This window comes from Vipera ursinii (assembly GCF_947247035.1).
Source record: "Vipera ursinii genome assembly, chromosome: 1".
NCBI classification, from domain to species: Eukaryota; Metazoa; Chordata; class Lepidosauria; order Squamata; family Viperidae; genus Vipera; species Vipera ursinii.
The window spans coordinates 291,166,845-291,181,247 of NC_139512.1; positions in this window are offsets into that span (position 1 = coordinate 291,166,845).

The window sequence follows — 14,403 nt, forward strand, 5'->3', positions numbered from 1 at the left end:
GTGGTAATATTCTTTTTTTTTCTAGAATCTCTTTTTTTTATTAAAGAGTTTTACAAAAACAAAGTTTTACAATATATCCCCAAATCCCCCCCACCCCAAACCCGCCCACTTCCCCCCCACTTCCCAGAGCTAAATACAGGATTATAGTTACAATAATCATATTCTAAATAAAAATTATGCATAATATACAATTAACCAAATTCATAATGTGCTTTAACTCCCCTTTAACATAACTATAAACAAAGTACCAATAACAATATCCCACTAAAATCTACTCATAAGGTTAAGGTTTTTTGGATAAAAGTCTGGTGGAATATGCAGAAGATTTTTAAACGGAGGATAAAGTTTTGTCCGCAATTTTTTTTGTTGGGAATAATTGTTGACGCTACAGTTGTGGACTCCAAGTTGATGTTGAACTTAGTTACGGCAGCAAGACTTTTGATAGGTCAATATTGGAAGAAAGAGGAACTGCCGACCATAGAAGAGTGGACTTTAAAGGTTTCCGACCTGGCAGAGATGGCGAAGATTTCGGCCTATTTGAAAGATCATTCGCAAGAACGTTACATTATGGAATGGAGAAAATGGATTGAGTTTATCCAGAACAAGTATAGAGTTAAGAAGTTTTATGTAGCATTCGAATAAGTCTTCTTTCATTTTCTTTTTTCTTTTTCTATTTTAGTTGTTTATATATATTTAATATTGCTAAGGTTTGTTTTATCCTATATAAGCTAGAGAGTGATGGATTTTAGAATTTATAGTTGTTAGTATATGGTTGTTTATGATTGCTTTTTTATATATATATATACCTTGTATTTAGCTCTGGGAAGTCGGGGGGGGAGGGGGGGAGGGGGGGAGGTAGGGGGGGAGGAGGGAGGGGGGGAGGGGGGGAGGTAGGGGGGAGGTATGGGGGGAGGAGGGAGGGGGAAGGGGGGCTTTTTAAAGGAAAACTGTATTTTAAAACTTTTCAATAAAATCTACTCATAAGCTAAATGGAACTTTTTAGTCCCGTATTTGTTCTGAATATAATTTATCCATCTCCTCCAAACTGAAATATATCTTTCCTGTGAATGATCTTTCAAATAAGCAGAAATCTTAGACATTTCTGCAAGATTCGAAACTTTAAACACCCATTCTTCTATAGTAGGCAAAGTATCCTTCTTCCAATATTGTCCCACCAGTAACCGTGCTGCTGTTATCATATTCAACATCAAATTAGTTTCTTTAACATCACAATCTACAACAATACCCAATAAAAACAATTGCGGAGAAAACTTTATCTTTCTCTTAAAAATCTTTTGAATGTTCCACCAAATTTTGATCCAAAAAGCTTTTATATTTCTACAAGTCCACCACATGTGAAAATACGGTAGGTAGCTTTTAAACTACCACATCTCCAACATTTAGACTGTAAATTAGGATACATGTTAGACAACTTCTTGGGATCCAGATGCCATCTATAAAACATTTTATAAAAATTTTCTCTTAAGTTTTGAGCCTGAGTAAATTTAACATTTCTGACCCAAATTATCTCCCAGGTGTCCAACGAAAGCTAGGTGGAAGTCAGATCAAAAGGTTGGCATCGCAATTACAGATCAAAATTTAGTAAAACAAATTAGAGATTTAAATTGTGCACATATAAAGAGGATATATAATGCTTTAATTGAATTGTATTCGGAAACGGAATTGGTTAAAGACTGTATGATAAAGTGGGCACAAAATATTCAGTGGTAATATTCTTAATTGTGCCTGGTAAACTGCTTACAATCAATGCAGCTCTCTCAGTACAGATTTCTGCATTTTGCACTGGTTATCATCATTGCCGCACAATTTGTATTAACTGCAGCTATTGGATATGTTTCAAGAATAGAACTGGTATCCATTGGTGGTGGCGGGCAAAAGAGGAGTGGAATTATTTTGGTGTCACGACACCAGCCCTATCTCTCTGTATTTGCCCTGCAAGTTCTTGCAGAAGCCCAGGAGGATAGAATCATGGAGAGCATATTGCAGCAGTCACGAAGAGACATAGCCAAGCCATGAATAATAGTTGCCAGATCTATCTGGAAGGAAATTATCTGAAAATATTTGTGGATGTTTACTAAAACACGTTGCATATAAGGGAATGTATATGCCAGGCTACAAAATTTAGTTTTAGACATCATTTCTCTGGCCTCATCACTTTTCTCTTAGGTTCCTGGTATTTCTCTTGCAATGCATCCATCCTAGAATTTTCTAAGAGCAAGATTTTCCCTAGTTCTAGCCACTTCCAGCCACTGTGTCATAGTTATGAAGCAAACAATACCATTAATTCCTATTGTTACCTAGTATGGCTGTGCTGGCAGAAAGACTGCCACAACCCAAATATGGTCTTCTAGTGTTTTACACATTTAAACAAGCTAATCTGAGGCAAGAAAACCCCAATTTCCATTTTTTTCTCCTGAAAATGGAGAAATATTTAGGGTTCTATTATTGCTTTATTTAATAAATTATTTGACCAAGTGGCAAAATTAGTGGATCAGAGGAATGCTGTGGATATAATTTACTTGGATTTCAGTAAGGCATTTGATAAAGTAGATCACAAACTACTACTTGATAAGATAGAAAAATGTGGGTTAGATAGCATCACCAGTAGATGGATTCATAGCTGGCTGACCGGCTGTACTCAGTGTGTGGTCCTCAATGGAACCGCATCTACATGGAGGGAAGTGTGTAGTGGGGTCCCCCAGGGCTCTGTTCTGGGCCCAGTGCTCTTCAACATCTTCATCAACGATTTGGATGAGTGGATAGATGGGGAACTCATCTGCAGATGACACCAAGCTGGCAGAAATAGCCAACACTCCAGAAGACAGGCTTAAGATACAAGAGGATCCGGACAGACTTGAACACTGGGCGCTATCTAACAAAATGAAATTCAATGGTGGAAAAAGTAAGGTTCTACATTTAGGCAAGAAAAACCAAAAGTACAGGTATAGTATAGGGGGTACCTTGCTCAATATAGTAAATGTGAGAGGGATCTCCGAGTCCTAGTGGACAATCACTTAAATATAAGCCAGCAGTGTGCTGCAGATGCCAAAAAAGCCAACATAGTGCTAGGCTGCATTAACAGAGGGATAGAATCAAGATCACGTGAAGTACTAATACCACTTTACAATGCCTTGGTAAGGCCACTCTTGGAATACTGCATCCAGTTTTGGTCACCACGATGTAAAAAAGATGTTCAGACTCTGGAAAGAGTACAGAGAAGAGCAAAAAAGATGATTAGAGGTCTGGAGGCTAAAACATATAAGGAATGGCTGCTGGAATTGGGTATGTCTAATTAAATGAAGAGAAGGATGAGGGGAGACATGATAGCAGTGTTCCAATATCTCAGGGGCTGCCACAAAGAAAAGGGAGTCAAGCTATTCTCCAAAGCACCTGAAAGCAGGACAAGAAACAATGGATGGAAACTAGTCAAGGAGAGAAGCAACCTAAGGAGAAACTTCCTGACAGTTAGAACAATTAACCAGTGGAACAACCTGCCTCCAAAAGCTGTCAATGCTCCAACACTGGAAGTTTTTAAGAAGAGACTGGACAGCCATTTGTCTGAAATGGTATAGGGTTTCCTGCCTGAGCAGGGGGTTGGACTAGATGACCTCCAAGGTTCCTTCCAACTTTTCTATTTATGATTATGAATATATTCCTTAAATTTTACTTATTAAAGATAAGTATCTTTATTTCTTGCCCAACTCTAGCCCTAGCAAAAAAGTAGTATTATTTGAGGTGGGGAGTTGCACAATTTCCCCCCCCCCACTTGTTTATGTAGAAATGGAAGACTGCATTGATTCCCCGCAGTGGAGGAATGGTTACAAAAACTGATAGAGCTAGCAGAGATGGCTAATCTGACTGTACTGATTAAAGAAAAGACTACGAATACTTGTATTGCCACGTGGAAACAGCTTCTAGATTTTGTGCTTGAGGTGGAAAAAAGTGAAATGCTGATTTTGGGCTTTATCAGTTAGATAGATTTGATGTTATTGAAATGGCTACTTTATAATATTTTGTAAAAGTAAAAAGTTGAAGTTTGAAGTTGAACTCTATTGCACCAAAGGAAGTCAGAATTCAATGCCTTTTTTCTTTTTTCTCCATTACCTCACTTCTCTACTCCCCTTCCCCTTCCCCATCTTTTCCGTTATTTGCTTTTGTATTTCTGTTGTATTGTATATTATAAACTAATAAAACTTTCTAATGACTTGTGTGTGTACGTATGTCACAATATCACAGTTTGAAAAATCCCAGTCTAGAATGTTGTCTGCCTCTGAGACTCAATTACTTCTGTAATTCATATATCTTCTAAAAATATTAACTCTGTCTCAAAGTACATGTAATTACTTTTCCCCAGAATATAACAATCTTAGGATATTGCAAAGATGTGTATTTTAATAAGCATTATTACCACAGCATCTCAACCAATATGATTAGATTTCTTTTCTATTTAAATGCAGAAATATTACTTTTTGTGGAATCCTTGATGCTCTCTGAGCTTGGTTGTTTACTTGCAGATGTTTCTTTTCCCAACTAGGTAACATTAATAGTTCTAGTGAGTGTTGGATTTCCTCCCTGTGTTATATACAGTAGCTTGCTCTGCCAGTTTTGGTTGGGATGTGATTTTCTCCTTGGTAGTTCCTTGATTAGGATATTGTTTTCTGCTTGATTATCTGATACAAATCCTTGTTTATCTGGGTGTTGGGTGTTGGAGAACATGTGTTCTGGTCTTAGCTTTTTAATTATTTCTTTTGAATGGTATGTTCATACTTTTTCAAGAGTTCTTAGTATTTTAGGTCTCTGGGCCACCTCCAAGCAAGAATGTTTATAGTTTACACACTGAGCTACATATATTATAATTAGGATTATATATTTAATGGAAGTAGAGAGAGGAATGGAAGAAGATGGCATGGGAAATTACGTAACACCAGACCTTCCTTGTATATTTTGCAATGATTTTGTTGTGATTCCGTGCCAGCCTGTGATCTGGCAGTTGATTCTGGGAAATCAGAGGAGGAGGAGGAGGAGGAGGAGGGGCCTGGGGAGCTGTCAGTGTCAGAGGAAGACTGTCAGGACCCACCTCAATCCACATCTTAGGAAATAAGAACTCTTGGATGCAAGTTTAGTCCAAAAGGAAAATGTTTACTAGGAAGGAATTGATTGTGGGAATACAAGACGGAATCTGAGAAAAGTTACATTTCAATCCTATATAAACCATTCCCATTCCAGCCCCTCCCCTCATCCATTTGGTCAGGCTGTCGTCAGTTGCTAGGTGTCAGGTTCTTCCATGGGAAAGGGAACTCTCCTTGGTTTTATGGTTATTGCTTCCCTTTTTTCAGTTGTAAATGAAGACACAAACCATATCTGTCTGTCCCCCTCCCTTCCCCCGTTAAAACATCCCCTGTTGTTTGAAAATCGCTTTAGTAACCATCCTCTCTCCCCCCCCCTCGGAGAGATGGCAGAATCCCCAGTAATAGCACGTTGTTCTACCTATACAATTATGAAATGTGATATAAATGGATTCTGACATTCGGCTCTCCTTTCAGAAAAAAGATGAGTCCATCTGTGGGGAAAGAAAACATATAAATGTTAGCCTGGTTTGTTTGGATATTCTGTATGAAACCTCTTAAGCAACTTAGGTGCTTTAACATGGAGTTTGTTAACCCATTCGTTTTCTGAGGAGGGGAGGTGTTTCCATGCCACTAAATATTGTATCGTTCCATGGTGTTTTCTGGAATCTAAGATTTCTTTCACTTCAAAATGTTGTTCTCCTTCCACCATGATGGGGGGTGGTGGTGGTGGGATTTTTTCTCGTAGTGGAGATTGTTGTTCTCTCTTTAATAGACTGCAGTGGAAGGTTGGGTGTATTCGTCTAAGATTTTTGGGTAGTTCTAATTCAACTGTTACTGGGTTTATGATTCTTTTAATTGGAAAGGGTCCAATATATTTTGGTCCTAGTTTTTTACAGGGTTGGAGTGATTTCAGGTATTTTGTGGATAAATATACCATCTCTCCTACCCTAAATGGTGTGGGATCGGTTCTTTTTTTGTCTGCCTGTGTCTTGTATGCTTTTCTGGCATCTTCCAAGGCTTTCCTAACGATTGGCCATGTATTTTGTAATTGAGCAATCCATTCCTTCAGGTCAGGGATAACCGGTTCTTTTGGGGTTAGTTCTGGTATTGGGTTGAAACTCTGGCCTGTAGCTACTTGAAAAGGAGTGTAACCTGTGCTTGAGTGGACTGCATTATTATATGCTACTTCTGCAAAAGGCAGTAGGTCCGTCCAGTCGGACTGCTGAAAATTAATATAGCATCTCAGATATTGTTCAAGTATATTATTAAGTCTTTCAGAAGCTCCGTCTGTCTGAGGATGGTGACTAGATGACAGTCCTTGGGTGGTTCCTAAGAGGGATAAAAATTCTTTCCAAAATGCCGATGTAAATTGCACCCCTCTGTCAGATATGATACGTTGTGGTACCCCGTGCAATCTGTAAATATGCTGTACAAAAAGTTTTGCTAATGCTTTTGCGGTCGGGATTTTTTGGCAAGGTATGAAATGTACTTGCTTAGAGAACAGATCTGTGACAGTCCAGACTACGGTGTTTCCATTACTTTCTGGCAGTTCTACGATAAAATCCATGGCTATTTCTTTCCATGGGGCTGAGGGGTTTGCCACCGGTTGTAACAGACCTGGCGGTTTCCCTTGCAGTCTTTTGGCCATCGCGCAAATTTGACAGCTACCCACATAGCTTTCTATGTCCTTTTTCATAGATGGCCACCAAAATTGCCTTTTAGTTAAGTGTAAGGTTTTTACAAACCCAAAGTGTCCTGCTGATTTTGTATCATGGCACAGTTGCATGAAATTGATTCTCTGTGTGGCAGGTATATATAGCTTCTCCCCCACCCACGGTAGTCCATCTTTAATTGTGCACACATGTTTATTTTTCTGGAACCATTCATCACTTTCCAAAGATTTCCTGAATTCTATTCCAGTTTGGCTATCTACCTTCGGCTTCATTTTTTCTTGTGCCCTGGTGGTGACTGGTGCTGCCAGTTGTTGTTCCGGTACAAGTGGTTTAAAGTCAGTAACTCTTGTGCTGTTATATTGGGGCATGCGGGATAATGCATCTGCCAGGAAGTTCTTTCCCCCCGGTAAGTGTTTGAGAGTGAAATTGAATCGGTGAAAATGTTGGGACCAGCGGGCTTGCTTAGGAGTGAGCTTCCTGGGCGTTTTTAGTGCTTCCAAATTTTTGTGGTCTGTCCAGACCTGGAAAGGTATTTTATTTCCTTCTAAAAATTGGCGCCATGTTAGTAATGCCCACCTCAGCGAGAATGCCTCTTTTTCCCATATTGGCCAGCGTTGTTCTGTTTCTGTGAGTTTTCTGGATGTGTATGCGCATGGTTGCAATGTCCCCCCATCATTTTCTTGTAATAGTACGGCTCCTACCGCTACATCACTCGCATCTGCCTGTATTACAAAAGGTTTGTCGGGATCTGGGTGTTTTAGGACAGGTTCAGCAGAAAAAAGTCTCTTTAGCCTCTCAAATGCTGCTTGACATTCCATTGACCATTTCAGAGGCTGGCTGGGTTTCACGGGTGACCCCCCCCTTCGTTTTCAACAAATTTGTGAGGGGCATGGCTATTTGGCCAAATGCGGGGATGAATTGGCGGTAGAAGTTTGCAAACCCCAGGAAACTTTGCAATTGCTTCCGTGTGCGGGGGGGTGCCCACTCTAGTACTGCTCTGACCTTCTCAGGGTCCATTTCGATGCCCTCTGGAGATATGCGATATCCCAGGTAGTCGATTTTTTCCTGATGGAATTCACACTTCGATAATTTAGCATATAAGTGGGCAGCTCGCAACTTCTTCAGGACTGCTCTGACTAGTTTGATATGTTCCTCTTTAGTTTCTGTGAAGATAAGGATGTCATCGAGGTAAACCAGGACCCCCTTATATAGGTGCTCTCTCAGCACGTCATTAATTAATTGCATAAAGACTGCGGGGGCCCCTTGCAGTCCGAATGGCAATACTTTGAATTGATAGCACCCCATTGGGCAGTTGAATGCAGTCTTCCATTCGTCTCCTTCCTTAATCCTAATTCGGTAGTATGCTTCCCTCAGGTCTAGTTTGGTAAAAATCTTTCCTTTCGATAGGTGGGATAACATATCCTTCATTAGGGGAAGGGGGTACAGATTACATTCACTAATTGTGTTCAAATTTCTATAGTCCACAACCAAACGAAAGGATCCATCCTTCTTCTCCCTGAACAGAACCGGGGCGGCCACTTTGGGTTTGGCAGGCTCAATAAATCCTCTTTCTAAGTTTTTCTTTATGAATCTCTCCATTTCTGCCATTTCCCTTGGGCTCATGGCATACATCCTGGGTTTTGGGAGTTTTGCCCCAGGTTTGAATTCTATGGTGCAGTCTGTGGGGCGGTGGGGGGGGAAGCTCATCTGCTCTTTCCTCACTGAAAACCTCAGCCAGGTCCCTGTATTCCTCTGGTATCTCTGGTAATCCCTTCTCTTTCCCCACTGCTGCTGTCTCCTCCCTCTGGGTTGGGGGGGTGCTTTTGGAGTCTACGTTCTTCTGCCCCCCCTTTGGGAAGTTGAGTTCTGCTGTCCTCCAGTTTATCCCGGGGTTCCATTTCTTCAGCCATTCCAGTCCTAGGATCATTGGGCATTCCATGCCTGGGGCCACTATAAACGTTATGTCCTCCTCATGGGGCCCCAGTGATAGGTGGATTGGTAAAGTGGCTAGGGTGGCTGGTCCTCCCCCTGCTATTGTCCCATCTAATTGACTAAAAGAGATTGGATGTTTTAGCCTCCTCACTGGGATGCTCAATCTCTCCACCAGCGTTGGGCTGATAAGGCAGCGGATGCACCCAGAGTCTATCAGAGCTTTTATTTTGGCTGCTTCAGGCATAGGGGAAGCTAATATAGTCACTGTCTTAAGCATGGGTGGAAGGGGTCCACTTACCAATGGTTCTCCCTCTGAGCTGTCTTCCGAGTTGTCCACCGTCCCTGCGGTGCAGGCCGGAGTCCAGTCCCAGTTCCTGGCAGGAATTGTGGACTCTACAGCCTCTGTCCCCTTCATGGAAGATTCTTTTGTGTTGCCTTGGGGCTTCCCCGGCTTCTTGGAGGATGATGCCTCTGGTTTTCGGGGGGGGGCTTTTGAACGACATTCTGCAGCACGGTGGCCCTCTCTCTCGCAGTTGAAACAACTTGTTGATTTTTTGGCTGTGGCTGGTGGTTTTTCCCCCTCGCGTGTTTGCTCGGGTGGCAGGCGGCCCCATGGTTTTCCTCTGCGGTGTCTCTTCAGTAGGTCTATTTCCACTTCCTCCGCCAGGATGTACCAGTCGTCGAGGTGGGGTGGGTCTCCTCGAGGCAGGCAAGCATCATACAGGTCGTAGTTCAGACCGTCTTTGAAATGGCTAAGGAGGATGTCTTCTGGCCAGTTCAGCTTGCTGGCGATGGCTCGGAATTCTTGGGTATAATCAGCCACTGCTCGCCTGCCCTGCCTCACCGTTTTGATTCTCTCCCGGGCCTTACGGTCAGCCAAAGGATCCTCGAACCGTCGCCTCAAAGATGACATGAATCGGTTGAAGTCGTTGAGTTCTGGGGCGTTGGAGTCATGCAAGTTCACCACCCAGTCTGCAGCCATCCCGTCCAGGGCAGATTGCACAATTCGGATGCGTGTTTTGTCACTGGGGATGTCCCGTCCATACTCTTCCATGTAGCTGAGGACTTGGGTTAGGAAAAATCCCAGTCGTGATGGCTCCCCCTTGAATTTGACTTCCAGGGGCGGGAGTCTTTGGCTGGAGCGTTGTCTGCGCCGTGGCCGGTATCGCTCCTCATCCTGGTCCCCATCTGTGGTTCTGGGGGGGTGGGGGGGTACTGCTGAGGTAGCAATTCCTGTTCCATTGGATGGCCCCGGGGTTTCAGGTGTTGGATCCCCTCCGTTACCTTTCCAGTTGCGTCCCCAGGCGCTGCCTCGGTTGCGATTTTCAGCTCTCTCCTCCCTCAGTGAACTCAGGGTTGCTTTCATCAGATCAATGGCCTTTTCCAGGATCCGCTCCTCCTCGCTGGCGTGCAGGGAACTCTCCATCTCTTGCCTCCATTCCGGTTGGTGGTTACTACGCCTCAGGGTCTTTTCTCCCGAAGCCTTTTCCCACTCACTTTTCCTTCCAACGCCCATCGACCACCGGGGTTTTCGGTCGTACTGCTCCACCGCTTTTTCCCCGGGGGAATATGCTGCTTCAGTTTCCCATTGTCTCTGGGATTCCATTTGGGGGGAAGACTCCCCCTCCATGGGGCTTCCCTCCTCTCTTGCTTCGTCGCCAGACATTTGTATTTGTTGCAAAGTCCCCCGGTAAGGTTTTCCCTTCCAGGTTGACTCTTAAAGCAGATTCCGTCTACTGTCAGGACCCACCTCAATCCACATCTTAGGAAATAAGAACTCTTGGATGCAAGTTTAGTCCAAAAGGAAAATGTTTACTAGGAAGGAATTGATTGTGGGAATACAAGACGGAATCTGAGAAAAGTTACATTTCAATCCTATATAAACCATTCCCATTCCAGCCCCTCCCCTCATCCATTTGGTCAGGCTGTCGTCAGTTGCTAGGTGTCAGGTTCTTCCATGGGAAAGGGAACTCTCCTTGGTTTTATGGTTATTGCTTCCCTTTTTTCAGTTGTAAATGAAGACACAAACCATATCTGTCTGTCCCCCTCCCTTCCCCCGTTAAAACATCCCCTGTTGTTTGAAAATCGCTTTAGTAACCATCCTCTCTCCCCCCCCCCTCGGAGAGATGGCAGAATCCCCAGTAATAGCACGTTGTTCTACCTATACAATTATGAAATGTGATATAAATGGATTCTGACAAAGGCTCTCCTTTCAGAAAAAAGATGAGTCCATCTGTGGGGAAAGAAAACATATAAATGTTAGCCTGGTTTGTTTGGATATTCTGTATGAAACCTCTTAAGCAACTTAGGTGCTTTAACATGGAGTTTGTTAACCCATTCGTTTTCTGAGGAGGGGAGGTGTTTCCATGCCACTAAATATTGTATCGTTCCATGGTGTTTTCTGGAATCTAAGATTTCTTTCACTTCAAAATGTTGTTCTCCTTCCACCATGATGGGGGGTGGTGGTGGTGGGAAAGTGAGGAAGAACCTGGCCCCTCCTCTCGTGATCAAGCTGAAAGCCACCTGTGCTGGGAGGCTGAGTCAGACTCAGAGGAAGCACAGCTGGAAGACCTCACACACACACATAAACGTAGACAGGTCACATGAGTAAATCAGAGGGAGGCAATGGGGTGACTCTAGGGGAGAAGGAGAAAGCAGTGAGAAGCCACGCCTTGGGGGCTATGTAACAAAAAGGGAATGTGTGGGCAGGGCTGGTTGCTGGAGGCAACCATTTGCAAAGAACGTCTGTGTCAAGAGATGATGGTCTGTTTATTTTATCAGTGAGTTATTTCCTGTTTTGGCTCATGCTTCATTTTGTTTGTGGGCAAGGTCTGTAACTCAAATAAAAAAGGGTTTATTTTTCCAGTCTATTGTTAAAAGAGGGGTTGCCTTGTGAAGTAACAAGGACGTACGTAGGCTGGGACAGAACAGATTTACTAATGTCTGGTTGTACTAAGAACAAAAACTAGCAGCTTTAATATAAAGTATGGTATAACATATAGATTTTAAAATAAAGAATGGGATACATTCTTATAAGAAATAATGCAGAAATAATGAGGGCATTATGGAAGTCATTAGGCATCTCCTCCTCTGTGGACCAAATGTTTTCCAAAACAGTCTTCTTGCAAGGTGTTGGGTCTAGTGCTTTGAAGAGTTCAGCAAGACTGTCATCCTATCCTGTTGGTTTTATTGAGCTCATTTGAGAAATCACTTTCAATCTAATCAGTAGAGGGATTATGGTTAATATGATGTGAATGTGGAGTTGGGTAAATGGGTAAATATTAATGGGTTGTACGGATCTGTGCAAATGTCAAAACTAAGTGTGTCTATCGACTTAGAAGATTTTTGTATCCATCTACATTTTAGCTATGCTTCACTCCCTGAGTAGGCACTCTAGATCAGTTTGAAACAGAATGCATTTCTCAATACTTTTTGTGTGTGTGTTTGTGTGTGTGTGTGTGTCCTTTGAATCAGTCTTGATTCAGTGGTTTGCTTTTGCCTTCTTTCCTAAGGCTGAGAGAGAGTGATTGGCCCAAGATCACCAAGCTGGTCTTATGCCTAAGGAAATACTAGAAGTCACTATCTTAGGTTTCTCGCTTGATACCTAAAATCCTGTTCCAAACTTGGTCTCTCAGAACTTTAGGTGTTATAAAGATCCGGGGATCATTTATGTGAAGTTTTGGCTTTTTGTTATGCCTTCCTCTTTTTGTATTAAATCTAGGCTTAGACTTAGCAATGTCTTCAGGGGGATTACAGTAGACTGACAAAAGCTGCTGTATGCCATCATGTTGCAAATGAACCTCTGACCCTTTTTTAAATGTGTGTTGCAATGCTATACACTAAAGGGATGGAGCTTGAACTGTGCTCCTGCAACACTGCTTTTACAACAAGTGGTGAGATTCTGTGGATGCTGCTTCTTTATGATATAATGTATTGCCATCATTAACCAGACTAGGCAGCGAAACCTAATGCCCTTAAACTGCACCTGCATGATGAGCACATTTAAAACAAAGAAGGCACAATTTCCTATAGGAGCTTTGTTTTTAATTATAATTATCCTTTACTGTTAACTTCTATGCAGAAGGAAGATAGGACAACCTATATTAAGGAGACAGCAATAGCTTATGAAATCAAAAGAGCCCTGATAACCTCAAATACAGCTGTGTAATGCCAATCTGATGAGACTAAGATTCACATAGTACTGAAGGGTGAAAAAGTCAACACAATGGAGAACAGAGCTTCAAGCAACTGATAAACAATGAATGAGAGATATCAGGCAGAGTAAGTAGAAAAAAAGTATCTGGAGAAATACAGATCCTTTGAAATATGGAGAGAGAGAGAGAGAGAGAGAGAGAGAGAGAGAGAGAGAGAGAGAGAGAGAGAGAGAGAGAGGGGTGGGGGGTGGGTATTGGTGAATGAATTCTAAAAATATTTCTTTGATCCGTATTGCTATATGAGAAAATGCTTGTTTTTCAGAATGTACCAGAATGTCTTAAACTGGAATAAAACTGTTCTTTTCTAACTACTGTAATCCACTGTTTCAAGGATGTTCTGGGGCCTCTAGTATACTCTGATTTCTCAGTTCAAATGTTCTTAAAGGAAGTATGTTAACCTACAGTTGTGCTTCCCAACCTCAGGAATTTTAAAATGGATTTGGGGAATTGAAGTCCATGTATCTTAAAGTTGCTGAGATTGAAAAACCTTGACCTCTGGGATGTACAGATGGGCCTTTGCTTTGTTTTATTTGACTTTGTTGTAAAATGGATGAACTGGAACTGCTTAATCCCAGACTGGACAGAGAGCTGTACTTTTGTCTAAGCAAATACAAGTTCCAGTACCATTTCAGTTTTTTCAACTAAACATGGAGATATAAAGCTCGGTAGGAAGCTCAAGTCAGCAGACATGAGCCCTTCCTTTATGTATTTAAGACTTCACACATTCAGTAGAGAAGTCTTGAAATGGCACACTTAGTCTAGAGGTCCCCAACCTGTGGGCTGCGACCTACTACTGGGCCACGGTTTGCATGTGCACATAGCTCCACTTGCACGAACATCACAGCAAGCATTGCAGGTGTTCATGGCCCCACTCATGCGAGCACTCACTGCCCCACTCACACCAGCAGCAGGTTGGGGAACTCTGCCTTAGTCTTTCTTCACTTAAACTATCACAGAACACATATATAGATGTTACATTCTGTCACATTTTCTATGACTTCCATCCTCATTTCTTTTTTGATGGAAGAGATAAACAGAGATATCCTGTTTGGCATTTTCTCAGCTGCAAATGATCAGCAGGAAGCAGCAAGTAACATGTTTTGTCTATAAAATAAAGAAATGTATCCACCTCCAAGAATAACGGTAAAAATAATGTAAAACCCCGTACATCAGGGTCTGATATAAAGTACCATCTGTAGCACTCTCTTACAGGAAGGTGAACTTTATATAGTATTCTGTCCTTTAAAAATGCATTTATATTTATATAAAAATTATATCATAAAATTTGAATCAAAAGAAAACAGGAAAAGAAACAAGAACAAAAAGTGCAAGAAATGAAAAAGAAAACTAGAATTAGGAAATATATAAATAATTTCTTTTCATCAGATAATTACAATCTTATTGTCTGCCATCCCTCTTAAATAATTTACAGATCCCCTCATCCCCTCATATAGTCTGCTTCTTTCTTAATCTTCAAATCTATAAATCATCTAT